The following is a 17,507-nucleotide window of genomic DNA, read 5'->3' as shown; positions in this document are numbered from 1 at the left end:
TTCTATATAAACAACACTATAACCTTGAAGTCTTGGGTATTGATGTCAAGGAATTCTCTGCAGTTTTTCTTCCCTGATGTTTATTTATTCTCTTCACAGATCACCTCGTCCCCTTGGATCTTACAATTATTCTAGCTATTTAGATTTATTAGCAGTCATCCAGTGAGTGTTAGTGGTTTGTTTACATCTGTAACTTAACATTTGTTATCAGTTTTTCTCAACAGCAACTACTGCCAGTCCTGACTTTTCACTCCACTGATCATCAACCATGGGGCCACTTTCCCCTGTAGAACTTAGTTTAGATTATGTCGAAGAGAAAAAAATCTAGTTGGCTCAGCTCATCTTGGATTAGGCAGAGCCTATGTCTCTGTTAGAATGTGAAATGGCTCCTCCTGAATTAGGGTCTGCTCTATTCAAGTGAGACTCTAAACCTGAAAGGAATAATCAAGTAGGATATTTTAAAGATGGAAAGAAAGTTTGAGCCAGGGAGTCACTTGACAGTTGTTTCTACGTTGTATCACAGAGAGACATTCTCTCAGTACTTTGTGATTTGGAGTATGTTTCTGAGGCAGTTGGGTAGGACATTTCCAGAAAACTTAGATTTGAGATTTCTTTCTTTCTCCACATTGTGAATTCTCTCTTGATTGGATATGATAATCTTGGATTAAATTCTTTCCTCCTGAGTGTTGTGTTGGTGCTGCACTGTCCTTAGCCATTGTTTCAGAGAAGTGAACACTAACCTGGTTTTTAATGTCTTTGAAAGATAATTTCCTTTATGAAAATATGCACACACATTTTACCAACACATAAAATATTTGTGTATCAGTGATTAAAATTCTTGGTAGGAATACAGTAATTTATCTGAATTTTTAATATCAGGCCTTTTTAAGTGTTTCTATTATACACATAATTTTAATTTATGGTTCTTTTGATGTATGTTTGGGAAAACCTATTCCAATCTTGGGTCTTCTCTCTCCTTCTTTTGAAATTCTTATTCATTTTTTCAATTCTAAAATATTTATCAAGTCTGCTTCCACACTGACAAGTTGATAAGGTGGAGTCATAGTGTAAAGGGCTTTGGAACCAAATGGACCTGTTGGATTCTGGCTCTGTCATTTACTGGTTGTGACTATAGACTACTTAATTGTTCAGTCTCAATGCTAAAATGAGAATAGTCTATACCTATCTTGTTGGAAAGTGAGGATTAAATAGTAAAATACAGATTTAAAAGCGTGGTTCACAATTGCTAAATAATTTGGCATCTTCTGTCCGTCTGCCTTGATTCTGTCTTCATTGCTTTGAAGGATCATTTTCTTTTCAACTATTTCATTTGGTTTATTCTAACTCATTTTGCTTAATATTTGTGGTATTTGTATTTCATTATAGGTAGTACACCATCTAAATTTATCTTTAGTTTCATGGAGTAAATCTAATTCAACAGAAAGAAAGATATTTTTCTCTTCTTCCAGACTTCAGAATTTTTTCATAGGTACCAGATTATTATTTTTCAGTTATTCATCCTTAAGTGTTATTTGTTGGTCTCCATAGTTATTCCCCAGTGTTTTTAAAGGACACTTTGCAGCCCAAATCCAGAGATCTAATTGAAAGAGAGGATTCTATCCAGGTCCGTGGCAAAAGGGCAGGTCAGATAAGGATACATATTTTAACTTCCTTCTCAGATTCCTGGTTCTTGACCTGAAATTTGGAGTTGGTGGTGAGCGAGCCAGGTGGAGCAGCTATTTAAAGTCTGCCCCAGCCGTCTGGTGAATGGAGGGAGGCTAATGAGAATGGATGAGATGTAGTCACCACTTTTAACTCTTGTCCTTAAATAAGACTTTTACCTTTTTCCAACACACAGTTTATGATGGAGAGAGCGTTGAGGTGGGCATTAGAAAACTGCCGATGGGGCCAGCCCCGTGGCTTAGCGGTTAAGTGCGTGCGTTCAGCTTTTGGCGGCCCGGGTTCGGATCCTGGGCGCGCACCGACGCACCGCTTCTCCGGCCATGCTGAGGCCGCGTCCCACATACAGCAACTAGAAGGATGTGCAGCTATGACATACAACTATCTACTGGGGCTTTGGGGGAAAAAATAAATAAATAAAATTATTTAAAAAAAAACTGCCGATGACTCTGATCTTGGACAGTTTGTACATACCCTCTAAGATATCTGTTTTCTTAGCTATAAAGTGAGGATGTTGTATTAGATAATCCTTAATGACACACCCAGGTTTGCTATTCTGTTGTCAATTACCAAATATTAATTTATTAACTTGACAAATGCTTACAAAGTACCAGGTGTTGGGCATTATGCTAAGTACAAAAAAATGTAATTACTTAAATGTTACCTGTTTAAGTGTTACTAATGTGGCTCATTATAGAAACCAAAAGGGAAAACAAGAAGACAGAGCTTTGGTAGGGAGTTAAGTCAGCATGATGTGCCACTGAATGTATGAATCATTTAAAAAAGGGAAAAATTAAAAAAATTAGGAAGTCCACTTAAGGTGGCATATTAGGCAGCACGCTGTAGTTAAGGACACACTTGACCTGAGGTGCTACGCAGTGGCTGGGCTCAGGGGTCTCTGCAGCCAGTAGTGTGCTGGTGACTAATGAGGCCTGCCTGGGTCTTAGAGCTCTCGGAATGCATTTCTGCTCAGCAAGTTAGAGATGACTCAGGTTAAAAATAGGCAAGTGTCAGGGTCCTTGGATATGGCCAGGGCAACATCAATGCTTAAAATGCTTCTAGGATAAATTTCATTAGCTTTTTTTCCTCCCAGAACAAATTATTAGCTCAATAATGAAAGATATAGTATGGAATTTTCCATTTAAGATAGTGGACTAAGCCACACATTACCTTTCCCGCCCACATATGCAAAATCTTCATTGAAATGGAAAGGTAACAACTAAGACTAAATCCATTGCAATGTTGGAAAAGAGGGAAAATGCCGTTTTCAAATATGACATTTTGGTGTTTCTAGAAGTTACAAGGCAAATGGCATTGGGTTGTTGGAATCCCTGAGCTGAGACCTGCAACCTAACAAAGGCCGTGGGAAGGCCGGATGAGGTTGGTTTCTCAGGGCATGGGCTCTACCATAGCTCAGGGAGCAAAGCCGGGGCAGTGGACTGGATGCTGCAAGGATTGCAGAGACTTGTGCAGAGCTCCTGCCCCACTGTGTTCACATGGAGCAGCTGGGAAGTAGAGTTCCCTAAAGCAGGGAGTGGTTTACAGTGGCTTTGCTTTTTGTGGGCTCTGTGGCCTGAAAGTGGGACAGTGTGGTAGGTAACTTCTGGTTGCCACGTTAGACAAAAGCATAAGAGTTTGATAAAGCAGAGGAAGCTTCCAACGTACTCACTCCATCTCACTTTGTAACTTGTTACCTACTTCTTCAGTTTTTAGGGGTCCACCTCCCTTCCTACAGTCTCTAAAGGGAGGTCCCACTTCTACGCCCTACCACTAATACACGCACGCGCTTGCACCGCATGCACACACTGTAGGGTCACAGAGGAGATCTTGCCCCACCATGGTTGGCGCATCCTTCCCATCCAAGGCCCTGCTGAGCTGTGTAAGAGACAATTGTTAAAGGAGCTTTCCCCACTCACCATGCTGATCAACTTGAAGTATAAATTAGTTCATGTAAAAATCCTCCAATAGATTCCCATTGAAATGAAAATAAAATCCAAATTCCTTCTTAGAGCCAAACATCATCTCCCTTCCCTCTCCTTATTTCTTACTGTGCTCCATCCCACTGGTCTTTGTTCTTTTCCAAGATGCAGCAACCTTTTCCCCATACAGGAATTGTGGGCAGAATTCTAAAGATGTTCCTCCAAGATTCCTGTCCCCTGGTTATTCAATCAAACACTAATCTAGGCACTATTGAGAAGGGACTTTGCAGAGGTAAAGACAGTTGTGGGCCTTAAGATAGGGAGGTTATCCTGGAATATGTATGCATGTCCAATCTAATTACATGAGTTCTTAAAAGCAGAGAATGATCTCTGGCTGATTAGAGCAGAGGAAGGCAGAAGAAACAGAAGAAAGGTGTGGCAGAAGTGGAAGTCAGAGATTACAAGTGTGAGAAGGATTTGACGTGCCATTACAGCTCTGAGATGTGGGGGCCCGTGTGCAAGGACCACACAGAAGCCTCTAATAGCTGACAGTGGCTCCAGCCAACAGTCAGCAAAGAAACAGACACCCTAGTCCTATAACAACATAGAACTGAATTCTGCCAACAACCTGAATAAGCCTGAAAGTGGACTTCCCCACAGAGATTCCACATAAGAGCCCAGGCCAGCTGACACCTTGATTTCAACCTTGTGGGACCTAGCCAGAGAAACCAGTCTAGGTCAGACTTCTGACCTAGAAACTGTGAGATAATATATTTGTGTTGTTCTAAGCAGTAAGTTTGTGATTTGCTGCAGCAGCGATTGGAAAGTAATACAGGGAGAAAGGCTTTTATACTATCTGTTCCCTGAGTTTGGAAAGCTCTTCCCTGCTTCCTCTCATGGTTGTTGCCTCATGTACAATTTCTTCAAAAAGGCCTTCCCTGACCACTGTGTATAAGGTAGCCTCACCAACTCCCAGCACATGTACACCTGTCACTATCATATCACCCTATTTTTTATTGGTGAATATCACTAACTATAATATTTTATTGATGCTACTGTCTTTTTGTTCCTAACCCCTCCTGCCCCCATATCACACACACTAGAAAGTTCCTTACAGCCAGAGACTTTCATATTCATTTCAGAACCACACAAGATTCATCAGACATCTTAGAAAACCCAGCAGCTTGAGAGACACACACCCAGAGAAGAAGAACAGTTCACGTCAAAGAGAACCATTAGTTCAGGAGACTGAGGAGAGCCTTGAAAACTGATTCCAGAAGACATGGTGGCCACAAAATAACAATAGGCAGATATTATGATAGTTATTTATTGTGTAACAACATTACCACAAACTACGTGGCTTAAAACAAATCACATTAATGATCTCACAGTTTCTGTGGGCCAGGCTTGGCTGAGTCCTCTGTATCGGGGGCTCACAAAGCTGCCCTGAAGGTGCAGTCTCACTTGATGCTTGACTGGGGAAAGATCCGCTTCCAAGCTCATGTGGTTGTTGGCAGCGTGCAGTTCCTTGCAGCTGACTGGACTGAGGACCTTGGTCTCTTGTTGTCTATTGCCCTCAGTTCCTTGCCATGTAGGCCTTCCCAATATGGCTGCTTGCTTCCTCAAAGCCAGCAAGGGAGAGAGTCTGCTAGCAAGACAGGCATTATAGTCATCTGCAATGTGGCAACACAAGTGACCCACCACACCTTTGCTGTATCCTATTGGGTAACGGGCGCCACTTAGAGTCTGTCCACCATAGCTATGAAATAAAGACTCAGGAAACAGGAAAAAGTGCTAAATGTCAAAATAAAAATCTTAGTGGAAGGACTGAATTGTAGAATGAAAGAGGCTGAAACAAGACTAGTAATATAGAAGAATAACTGGTGGAATTATTTCAGAATCTTAAGCAGAAAGATGAAAAGATGGAAATTAGGAGTTTAGTGGTATGAAAGATAGATTCCAGGAAATTAATATCCATATAATGGGAATTCTATAGAAAATAAAAAGGAGATAGGGGAGACAATAGTCACGTTAATAAAAGCAGATAATTCTTCTGAGCTGTATACCTGAAAATTCATTTTAAAAAAAAGTCCATTGAGTGTCAAGCAAGAATTGAGGATGGGGAAGAAATACTGAGAAATATCTTGGTGTATTAGGGTTCTTCAGAGAAATAGAATCAATAGGATATATATAAATATATATGAGGAGATTTATCATAGGAATCCATTCACAGAGTTATGGAGGCCGAGAAGTCCCACGCTCTGCTTTCTGCAGACTGGAGACCCAGGAAAGCTGGTGCTGTAATACAGTCTGAATCTCAATACTTGAGAATCAGGAAACCAATGGTGTAAGTCTCAGTCTGTCTGAAAGCTGGAGAACCAGGAGCACCGACATCCAAGGGCAGGAGAAGATGAATGTCTCAGCTTAAGCAGAGAGGGAATTCACCCTTCCTCTGCCTTTTTGTTCTATTCAGGCCCTCAACAGATTGGGTGATACCCACCCACATTGGTGAGGGTGGATCTTCTTAGTCTACTGAATCAAATGTTAATCTCTTCTGGAAACACCCTCACAGATGCACCCAGAAATTGGGTGAAGAGAGAGAAATATCAACTCAACAGGCAATTAACAAAAGACTAGTAATCAGAGTGTCATCATAGTGTCAAATAACATTGAATAATAGAAAATAATGGGACAGTGTTCACAAAGTTCTGAAGCAAATAATTTTGAGATAAGAATTGTAGACCCAGGCTGTTAAATGTGGGACTAAAATAAAGTCCTATTTAGACACAACAAACCCTCAAATTATCACTCATACATTCTATATGGGAAAAGGAATAACAACAACAAAAAACCTCTTAAGGATGACTTAGACAAAATGAAAAATGAATCAGAATGGAGGTCAACGAAAGGAAAGATAGAGGATATAACTAACAGCCGTGAGCAAAGGAACCAATAAATCTTAGGACTAAATCTAAATCATTTGTGAAAATATAACTTTAAAGTTTAAGGAAACTGTTAAAAAGAATTTCTAAATAAAGTTATAACATTAAAAATAATCCAAAACTAAAATTCCAGATGATTTCAACAAACAGGGGTGAGGAAAAACAAAAATAAAACACCTGCTGCTTTTTATGGTGTGTTTTGTTTTGTTTGAGGGAGTTTGGTATATATTTTGGTTAAGTCTTAATGTGGATTGAAAGCATCTAGGTTTAGGGGCAGGGCCCAGGGGCACTGAGGCTGAAAGGTGGACCCCATAGAAGCCACCTGATGAGTGATTCGAGGTGCAGGTATAGTGGGATGGGAGGGGAGGGTGGGGCGAACTCCCGCCACAGGACAGCAAGAGTCGGAGGGGACAAGAAGGCTGCTGGGTGAGGACATCTACAGGAACTCTACTTAAGCCACACGATTTATCCACTAAGCTTTTAGGAGAGTGAAGAAAACAAACAGTAGGACCACATTTCTTTTTTAAAAGGATAACATTGTCAGGAAACTGGACTGTTACTCTTCAAATAAGAGGATGAGAGAGACGAGGAGAGAGAGAGAGAAAGAAAAAGTGAGAAAGTCAGGATTTTAGAATAATATATCTATAGAGCACAGGGAGTTGTCTAATGTAAATTGTTATAAACTACAAAGGCTGTGAGTATTTAGAAGATAGGAATAGTACAGTGCAAAAACAAAATACATCCAGAGTCAGAACCCCAGCCACTGGGCCCATTCCTGGGCCATATGATGGATATGAAAACTGCGAATAATTAAACCAAGTAGAGGCAACTACAGTTTTCCCTGGAAAATCATCTCGGTAGCCATTTATCTCATTAAAGAGAGGAGACTGTCTGCTGTGTTTTCAGAGAATCACTGCTGAATCCTTGGGATGGAATTAAACTAAGCAGGCCTGGAATAGTCACAGCTGTTGTCAAGGCAGAATGATCAGAGTTCTAAGAAAATGATAACCAACACACCAACTCCGAACAGAGTAAAGTAATTTAAGTGCCTACTGTAAATGACAACGGGAGCCCTACCAAGAAGTGTTACCCCTCCTACAATCTCTACGTCAGCGGCTCATGGAAAATAGTTTTTCTTTGTAGTCACAATTTCACTAGCCTTTCTTCTCTCGAGTGGGTTAAGAACATCTAGAAGAGGGCTGTTCAATAGACAAATAGTGAGAACCACATACATAATTTTAAATTTGCTAGTAGCAACAATTAAAAAATAAAAAAGAACCAGGTGAAATTAATATCCCAATTACTATCATTCCAACATGTAATCAATACAAGAATCATTTATGAGATATTTTACATTTTTTTCATACATTTCATACTTTGAAATGCCGTGTGTATTTTACACTCACAGCACACCTCAGTCTAGGCGACCACATTTCAAGTGCTCGGCAGTCACATTGACTAGCGGCCGCATTGGACAGAGCAGATCCAGAGCACTGAATCATCAGCACCTATGTTTGTAGTTAAGTTAAGCAGTTTCCTTAAAGTGTTGTATACACACAGGCAGCCTTTCGAACTGGACAATTATTTAATTTCTATACCTTTAGAGTTAAAATTGAGAGTCTGACTTCTGGAAGTAGTGAGCTTCACGGAAACAGACTGGCTCTTGTTCCAACAGCCCCTCGCTGTGTTACTTCAGTGCCGCCACAGATTTGGACGCTGATCTTTACAAGCTCTCAGTCTTCGTTGTTAGGCATTGTACTGCTCCCCAGGCTTATTCTGTGGTCTAAAATCATGTGACATGAATTATACTACGGAAATTATTGTTCAAATGAAAAGTTAAGTGGTATTTTATCTAAAGTAATTTAGAAGTACTTCCTATATATGGAGGGAGCAAAACAAAAGCTATATAAAAAGAGGAATGCTTGAAAAAATGAGATTACTGACATAAATTTTCAATTAAAAATATCCCTAAAATTGTCGATATTGAAGTTTGGAACTCACAAAGTCGTGTGTATTTAACATTGCATTTTAACTTACTGTATCTTGTCCTTATGTTCTGCTTAATACCTGGGGTAAATGACTGCAAATATTAATGAATGACCATCAACTGCTTCATGTGAAATAACTCCTTTAGAATAAATAACAAATATTTATTCAATAAGTATTGATTAAACATCTAACTAAATATGTAATATATGTATATTTAAATATATGTATATGTATATTTTAAATATATGTCCCATTTAAATTAAGGTAAAAATAAAACTAACATATATATGATATATGTGTGTGTGTATGTATGTTTAAATATGTCTGTCTAAAATATAAGTGCAAATATTAGTAAAATAGAAACAGGACATAGATCAGAAAACTTCCAAATCACATAAGAAAAAAAAAAAAGAAAACCTGATCAATCCAGTGAAAGAGAAAAAAAGATTTTAAAAAAAGGATGAAGACAAAGAAAATAAAGCTTAATAGAAAATTGTAAATAAGATGTCATTAAAAAGATTAAATATCTCAGGGTCACAATAAATGCAAAGAGCTCCTTGATTAATAAATGAAGCCTCATGGATTAGGTAAAAAGGCAAAGTTCAATTATATTATCTTTGTAAAATGAAACAGAAATGTTGGCAGTAAAGGGATGGAGAGAGAGAGCAGAAAAGTGATTCCTAACAGAAGAGGAATCAGGTGAAAAGCAATAAACCGGATCAGGAAAAATACCTTATGCTGATAAAAGTTTACGACACTTTATGCCAGTCTTGAGCCTTTACACACTCAGCCAAAAGCACCAAAGTGAAAAATTAAAAATTGTTAAAATACTAGCAAAAATGTGAAAATACAGCCAGTGCCCAGTAACGACTGGGAGAACAGGGCCTTGCCACACACTGTTGGGGGGCTGGGTAAATCCAGCCTTCTGGAAGGCAACTTATCATATCCACCAAAAAACGATTCCTCTTTTAGGCATCTATACTATATATAAAAGTCCACTGAAACATTTTAATATATGAAAAAATAGACAGCCTAACTATCCATCCATGGAGAATTGTTAAATCTGTCCCATGGGGTTTTATGAAGTGGTTTTTGAAAATCAAGTAGATGCTATGTACACACTGATAGGGAGAGAGCTCCAGGCCATGTTGTTCAGTGTAAGAGCCAAGCTGTACACTAATTTATATATATCTATGTGTAAGTAAAGGAATGCAAAAACTCCAGAAGGATGCACAATAACAAGAACGCTTACCTCTCCAGGAGTAGGAGTTGGGGGAAGTGGGGAATTTCCACGTCTGACTTGACACGCGGAATATAGTTGTTTTGTTTACAACAATAATGTACTTTTTTTGTAATTTTTAAAAACTCAAAGAAGTAGTATTTTTAAAGTATTGAACATAGCTTTGTTGAATAATTAAACAGAGTTTTCTTTTCTTGTAAGAGCCATTGGGCTTGTTAGTAAGTAATGGAGAGGCAAGGGGTGAGAATTGAAAGTCTCTATTATAAATTCCTCTTAGAAAACATTATGCATTGCATATGGAAAACAGGGCTTAAAAGATGATGACCAAACAGTAAATAAATCTTTAAAAAACAGGTTGAAAGTCTCCATGTTTTGCACATATATAAGATTGTATTTGGAAGTAAACCTCGCAGAATCAGAATCCATAGCAAATAGTCATTCATCCAACTCCAAATTGAGCAAAGCTATCAAAATTGCTTTAAAAAGTAGCTGTGAGGCAAATGCAGATTTAATCTGCATTTTAAGAAACTGAATGTTCAGAAACCCATTTCACAAAGGAATCTGTGAGCAAGCAACATATATGCATAACATTACATCTGTGATTACAGAAGTGGATAAATTCTATTTTATCAGAGTTTGGGGTGCAGAGAATGTTGAGCTCTGACATCTGGAAGAAACGGCATGGCAATACATATGCTTCTGACGCAGTGGAACGCCAAATGTATGATAAGCTTCTGGAGACATAATTTCACAAAATATAGAAGATTGCTGTAAAAACTAGAGCCTGATTGCAATTTAAGGGAAATGGTGCAGATAAATCTATTTTAATGGATAACCTTAGTAGATGCAAAATAAATGTCAATACTTCATTATTTATTCCTTTCAACCGGTCCAAATTAGAGTGGAGAATGCATATAATATCCAGTCTGCAATTGTACACATAGAAATGAAAAAAAAAATTTGTTTTTCCTAAGCCATTTTAGTTCTTTGGAAGAACCTAATCTTCTTGTATAATTAATTTCAAAGTCTGTCGGACTTTCTCTTTCAATTCCACTACACAATCTGTGGTGCACCTTTTGTGTGTGATGTTACCTAGGCCATCAAGTGACTCACCACTGACTGCATGGAGTTCACAAATTTTCTTTTGATCAAGTGAGTCTTTCTGGACTCTAAAGGTCAATATTTGTACTCTGCAAAATATAGATTAGTGAGATTGAAAACAGACAGAGATCTGCCAGGCATCGCTGCGAGGTCCCCAACCGAAGTACCTCCAAAAGGCTGTGACACCTTACATCTGTAACTTGTGGTTTATTGAGCAATGTTATTAAGTAGTGAGCAAGGCTAGTCTTTCCTGCAGCCCATGCAACAGATAGATTACGAAGGAACTAAAAGGGAAAGTAGAGTTTTACTACTTAAGACCCTCCTAAAATTCTACCCAAGTCGAGGAATCAAGTCATAGCTATCTATTCTAAGAAATGGGGAATTCAGTATCGTATTTCCTTTATTGGATTAAATGTGCTAACTTATGTAAAACATAGTACACACTTTATAATATTCTAGAGAAAATATGACAATTTTAAAAAGTAAGGAAACAAATTCCCTGATAACTTGATAAATGGTATTATCAGCTTAAGATACATGAGCTCCTCTAAGATTAACCGTAACTTGACACAGGAGAAAATGTATTAAACAGACAAAGCTGAATTTTGCGTGAAACAAAAAACCAATACATTTTCTAAGGTAATCATAAAAATATGTACAGGCCCAGGGTCGAAAAGTAAAACAACTGAAACTGGCTATTTTGAGTATAAAACTCTAGAATATAAAATTCTAGGTACTCGAATTTAAGAATCTTTGTGTTCCTTGTCTCTTCTTAATGTTCTCTGTGTTTTAGTTCTTTTTTTCTTTGGTGAGGAAGATCAGCCTTGAGCTAACATGCATGCTAATCCTCCTCTTTGTGCTGAGGAAGACCGGCTCTGAACTAACATCTATTGCCAATCCTCCTCCTTCCCCCCCGCCCCCCAAAGCCCCAGTAGATAGTTGTACATCATAGTTGCACATCCTTCTAGTTGCTGTATGTGGGACGCGGCCTCAGCATAGCCAGAGAAGCGGTGTGTCGGTGCACGCCCGGGATCCGAACCCGGGCAGCCAGTAGCGGAGCGCGCGCACTTAACCGCTAAGCCATGGGGCCGGCCCAGAGGCTGATAATGTTAACAAGAGACCCTGAAATTCACTGACTTCAGCTCCTGACTTAGTAGAGAGTGTGAAGTGTTTCCTGAGGATCAGCAGCACTGGCACTACGTGGGCCCCACTCCAGACCCACGGCATTGAGCGCCTGCAGTTTAACAAGTTTAACTTCACAGAACCTGGGCTAAATCCACAGTAATAGCAGGTAAAACACAAATACATTCTCCTAGAGAATTAACTAATCCTTGGGTGGATCTGTGAGCCTATGCCCCAGGAGGACATTAAAAGGACACAGCAATCCTTTGCCTTTTCCCCTGTTTCGGATAATTTTCCGCAACAATTATTATCCCCATCTTACAAATGAAGAAGGAGACTTAGAGAGATTCTGTAACCTGACTACCATAGTCGTATCAACCATTCAACCAATGAATTCAAGCCCATTTAAACCCGAGTCTGAATTTAGAACCAAAATCCTTGCTAAATATCTTCCCTCAGCTCTTAGTTTCAAGACTTCTCATCTTGGTGATTCATTGTCTATTTTTATCTGAACTATTAGCAGAGTGAAGCAGAATGAATTCAGGAACTATTCCCTCCTTTACCTTTAGAATTACTATTAAATACAAGGAATGTGACTATTTCTAGGAAATCCTGCATATGCGGTTAAACATTTACAATTTTGACAATTTGTGAGGGGCCCCAAATACCAGGGCAGGTGGTGATGTTAATTGTGCTGAGGCATAGATTTTAATGGGTGTGTGGTGTGTGGTGGCCAGTTTTCTAGCCCCAAGGTGAGCCCAGCATAAAGGATGCCATTGGCTTCACTAACCTCCCCTCCTCATTCCTCAGGCATGTTGGGAGGACACCATTTGTGTTGGTACTTGTGAAGCTGGGACTTGTTACTCTCCTTTGGCGGTATTGCTCATGAATGTCAAGGGCCTACTCTACTCTAGGACATGGCTACCCACTAATCATCAGAGGTCATCGGTTTGCTTTGATGTTCACACATTCCCAAACAAACAATTCATAGAATAGACCCAAAATCTTCGAGCATCAGGGGGTCTTCCAATTCCCAGGATTCTGGGAATACTTGAATATCTCCAATGACAGAGAATTCAGTACCTCCTAGGCAATCCTGTACATCTTTTAGCAATCCCTCCCTCACTATTGGAACGTTTTTTTCCCATCCTGTGATTTTCATCCACTGTTGCAGGTCTGTTCTCTCAGTTCACATGGAATCAAGTCTCACCCCTTCTTCATAGTCATTGATTAAATAAACATTTATTGATTATTGCTGGTGTCAGTGGGAATACAATGGTTAATGGGACATGGAATCTGTCATAAAGGAACTTACAATCCAGTGAGACCAACTGACCAAGTGCAGAAGTGATCGAGTCCTGGGGATGGTGTCTCTCAGAACACTGTCTTCTTTAACTAGCATCACCAGTCTCTCCAATCCCTCGTCATGTAGCAGGATTACCCACCCATGCCACAAGAAGGCTATCGTTCATTGGGCACATGAGTGTTCCCTATAATGTGACAAACTGGACACCATACTCCAGATGTCCTGGTCCATCTCTGAATCCAGACAGCCAGAGAGCTGAGTGTCCGGGCCAGGTTTGACCTCTGTCTGAGTCACTTTTAGGCATCAGGCCTTTGGCTTACCTTGAGTGGTCTAACAAGGAAAAGCCTTGAGAATCCTGTGAGGCAGAAAGGGTCTCTCTGAGGACATTGTCCACTGTGTCGATGGTCCTTAGCCCGGGCTGCACCTGGACAGCTTTTAAAAATACAGATTCTCAGGCCTTACTCCCAGACACATAATTTAATTGGTTTGGCATGGGTTCCTGAGCATCGGTATTTTAAAAAAGCTTACCAAGTGATTCTATTATGCAGGCAGGGTTGGAAACTAAAGCGTTACAAATACAAAGTGTTGCAAATTAAAGTGTTCACATTCCTCTTATTTGAAGTTCCGGTGGAGTGGTCTGATGTTGTGTCTCCTACATGATGAAACTCTTGGAACTGGTCACATTCGCCAGGGGACTTAGACCCCTTAGCCTACACACATCCCTCATTTTAACCATCTGTTCTAATTTGCATTAGCTCTGGTATTGGTTTTTAAAAATAGTTGTGTTTTTTTATATATGTGGAAGGATGATTTTTGAGGTGTTCGGTTGTTTTTCTCTCTCTTTTCTTTTTTCCCTTCCACCAGCAGGGGTATTTGAGATAGACTTCTCAAGTTCACTGAAGAAAATAGGATGTGAGGAAAGAGACAATGCCTGAGGAAAATATGGAGAGAAGAGGGATTCTCTTCAGACAAACGCAATTTCTCCCTGGGCTGGAGGAAGAAGAGAGAGAGAGATCTGAGAGATCCACTGTTGTGGCTTTTTGGTGATGCCCTAAGTAAAGGACAAGGCTTCAGAGGGAGAGAGCCACGACACAGCAGGAAGGATGGACCCAACATCACCAATGATTCCTCAGCTCAGCATGATCAGAGCAAGAGAGCCGGCACAGCCTAAGGATTCAAGGAGAGGCAGTCCGGCCAGGCAGATGGCAGGTGCTCAGGGCACTGCGGGAGGCCCCAGGAGCTTGGGACTGCACGTGGCAGGTTCCCCAGGTTGGCTTCTCTGCTAGCTCAATAAGGCAGGGCCTGGACATAAAATTAAGATGATTCATTAAAAAAAAAAGAAAGGAAATGTGATTTCTTACACATCTGATATTGAGGATTAAGAATTTTCCCTGTTATATACTTAAAATCATCTCAAAGGATTTCTGAAATGAAGCAAGCCATAACTCGACAATTAAGTAAATAAACCTAAAAAGGAAAGCCTGTACCAGATGTGGTCTGTGAGTTCATCAACTACCTCTCTCAGGCCACAGTGATATGTGCCCTAGCTTATGAGTGCTCTCACCTACGTCAGCTCTGAAGGCCCTGAGGACCCAGCTTTTCCCAGAAAAGCTCTCGGAAAGAAGGGGCAGCTTCAGAATAATTTCATCCCAGTCAGCCACCTTAATGTTTTCCGGTTGTCTAAAAACAACTTAGTGAGGTATAATTGAAGTGCAGTAAACTGCACCTATTTAAAGTGTACAGCTTGAAAACTTTTAATAAATGCATACACAGGTGGAATCACGACCTCAATCGAGATAAAGTACCACATCTAACCCCGAAGTTCCTCCCACCCTTCGGTAATCCCTTTCTCCCATCCACGGCTCCCCCCACCCCAGGCAACCACTCAACTGCTTTCTTCGTGTCTAAGACATCTTTGCCTAACTCAAGAGCACAAAGATTTTCTCTTAGAAGTTTTGTAGTTTTAACTTCTACGTTTAGGTCTATGATCCACTTTGAGTTAATTTTGCATAAAGTGTGAGTTATGGATGAGGATTAATTTTTGTTTGTACATGGATATCTAATTGTTCCAGAACAATAATTTGAAACCCTCTCCTTTCTCACTGCATTGCCTTTATACCTTTATGACAATCAGTTGTCTGTATGTGTGCAGGTCTGTTTTGTTTCATTGATCTGTTTGTCTATCATTATGCCAATACTATACTGTCCTGATTACTCTATTTCTGTAACAAGTTTTCACATCAGGTACTGTTAGTTCTCCCACTTCACCCTTCTCTTTTCAAAGCTGTTTGTCTATTCTATGTCCTTTACATTTGATATGAATTTTAGAATAAGTTTGACAGTTTCTACCAAAACAAAACAGCTGGGATTTGTCCTGGGAATGCCATGAATCTATAGATTAATTTGTAGAGAATTCACATCATAACAATATTTAGTCTTCCAATCCACAAACAAAGTATATCTCTGTTCTTTCCATTCATTAGGTGATAGTTAATTTTTCTTAGCAGTGTCTTTTAGTTTTCAGTGTGCAAGTGGTTCACACCTTTTGTTAGATTTATCTCTAAGTAATTAATACTTTTGGATACTCTTATAAATAACAGTTTAAATATCAATTTCCAATTGTTTGTTGATAATATATAGAAATACTATTGATTTTGCATGTTGATCTTGTCTCCTGCAATCCTGGTAAACTCACAAATAAGTAACTTTTGTGTAGATTCCATCAGATTGTCTGTATAGATGATTATGTTGTCTGCAAATAAAGGCAGTGTTACTTCTTCCTTTCCAATCTGGATGCCTTTATTTCTTTTTCCTGCAATAGTGCACTGGCTATAACCACTAGTCCAGTTTGAAGGAAGTGGTGAGACTGGACAAACTTATCTTGTTCCTGATCTTAGGGGAAAAGCATTCAGTCTTTCACCATTAAGTTTGATGTTAGCTACAGGTTTTTCACAGATTATCAGGTTGAGGATGTTCCTGTTTATTTCTAGTTTTCTGAGAGTTTTTATTAGGAATGAATATTGTATTTTATCAATGCTTTTTCTGCATTTATTGGGATGATCATATGATTTTGCTTTGTAACTTGGTTAATATTGTGAATTGTTATTGATTTTTGATTGCTAAACCTGTGCTTTCCTCAGATAAACATGACTTGGTCATGATTTATTTTGCTTTTTTAAAATATATTGTTGGATTCAATTTGCTAAAATTTGTTTTAGAATTTTTGCATCTATATTTTTGATAGGTATTAGTCTCTAGTTTTCCTTTCTTGTAAAGGGTTTCTCTGATTTTGGTATCAGGGTAATGCTGGTCTCATAGGATAAGTGGAATTGACACCCTCCTCTTCAATTTTCTGGAAGGATTTGTGTAGTGTTTATATTATTTTCCTTAAATATTTGGTAGAATTCCCCAGTGAGGCCACCTTGGCCTGGAGGTTTCTTGTAGAAGGGATTTTATCTATAAATTTAATTCCTTTAATAGATATAAAGATATTCATGTTCCCTTTAGTAAGCTTGTAGTTGATATCTTTTTAGAAATTTGTCTTTTTCATCTGAATTGTCAGATTTACTGGCAGAAAGTTGTTCATAATATTCCCTTATGCTCATTTTAATATCTCAGAATCTGTAGGAATGTCACCTCTCTCATTCCCAATATTGGTAATTTGTGTCTTCTCTCATTTATCTTATCCATCTGGCTGGAGATGTGTCAATTTTATTGATCTCAAAGAACCGTTTTTGATTTCACTGGTTTTTCTGTTTTCTGTTTCATTGATTTCCAGTCTGATCTTTTTATTTTCTTTCTTTTACTGACTTTGGGTTTAATTTGCTCTTCTTTTTCCAGCTTCATAAGGAAGAAGTTGAGCTTATTGATTTGAGGCCTTCCTGCTTTTTTAGTATAGGGTTTAGTGATACAGATTTTCCCCAAATACTCCTGTAGCAGCATCCTTAAAATTTTGATGTGTTATTTTTTCATTTTCATTCAGTTCAAAATACTTTACAGTTTTCATTGTGTTTTCTTCTTTTACCCAAAAATTACTCAGAAGCATTCTTTTTTAACATATCCAAATATTTGAGGGCATAGTAGAGATCTCTCTGTTATCGATTTCTAATTTAATTCCATTGTGGTCAGAGAACATACTTAGTATGACTCGAATACTTTTCATTTCATTGAGACTTGTTTAATGGCCCAGAATATGGTCTATCCTGGTA

The sequence above is a fragment of the Ceratotherium simum genome, chromosome 1 (genome assembly GCF_057802395.1).
Source record: "Ceratotherium simum simum isolate JZ-2026a chromosome 1, ASM5780239v1, whole genome shotgun sequence".
Lineage (NCBI taxonomy): Eukaryota > Metazoa > Chordata > Mammalia > Perissodactyla > Rhinocerotidae > Ceratotherium > Ceratotherium simum.
The sequence above is the reverse complement of the archived record's forward strand: the minus strand, read 5'-3'. Positions refer to the sequence as shown.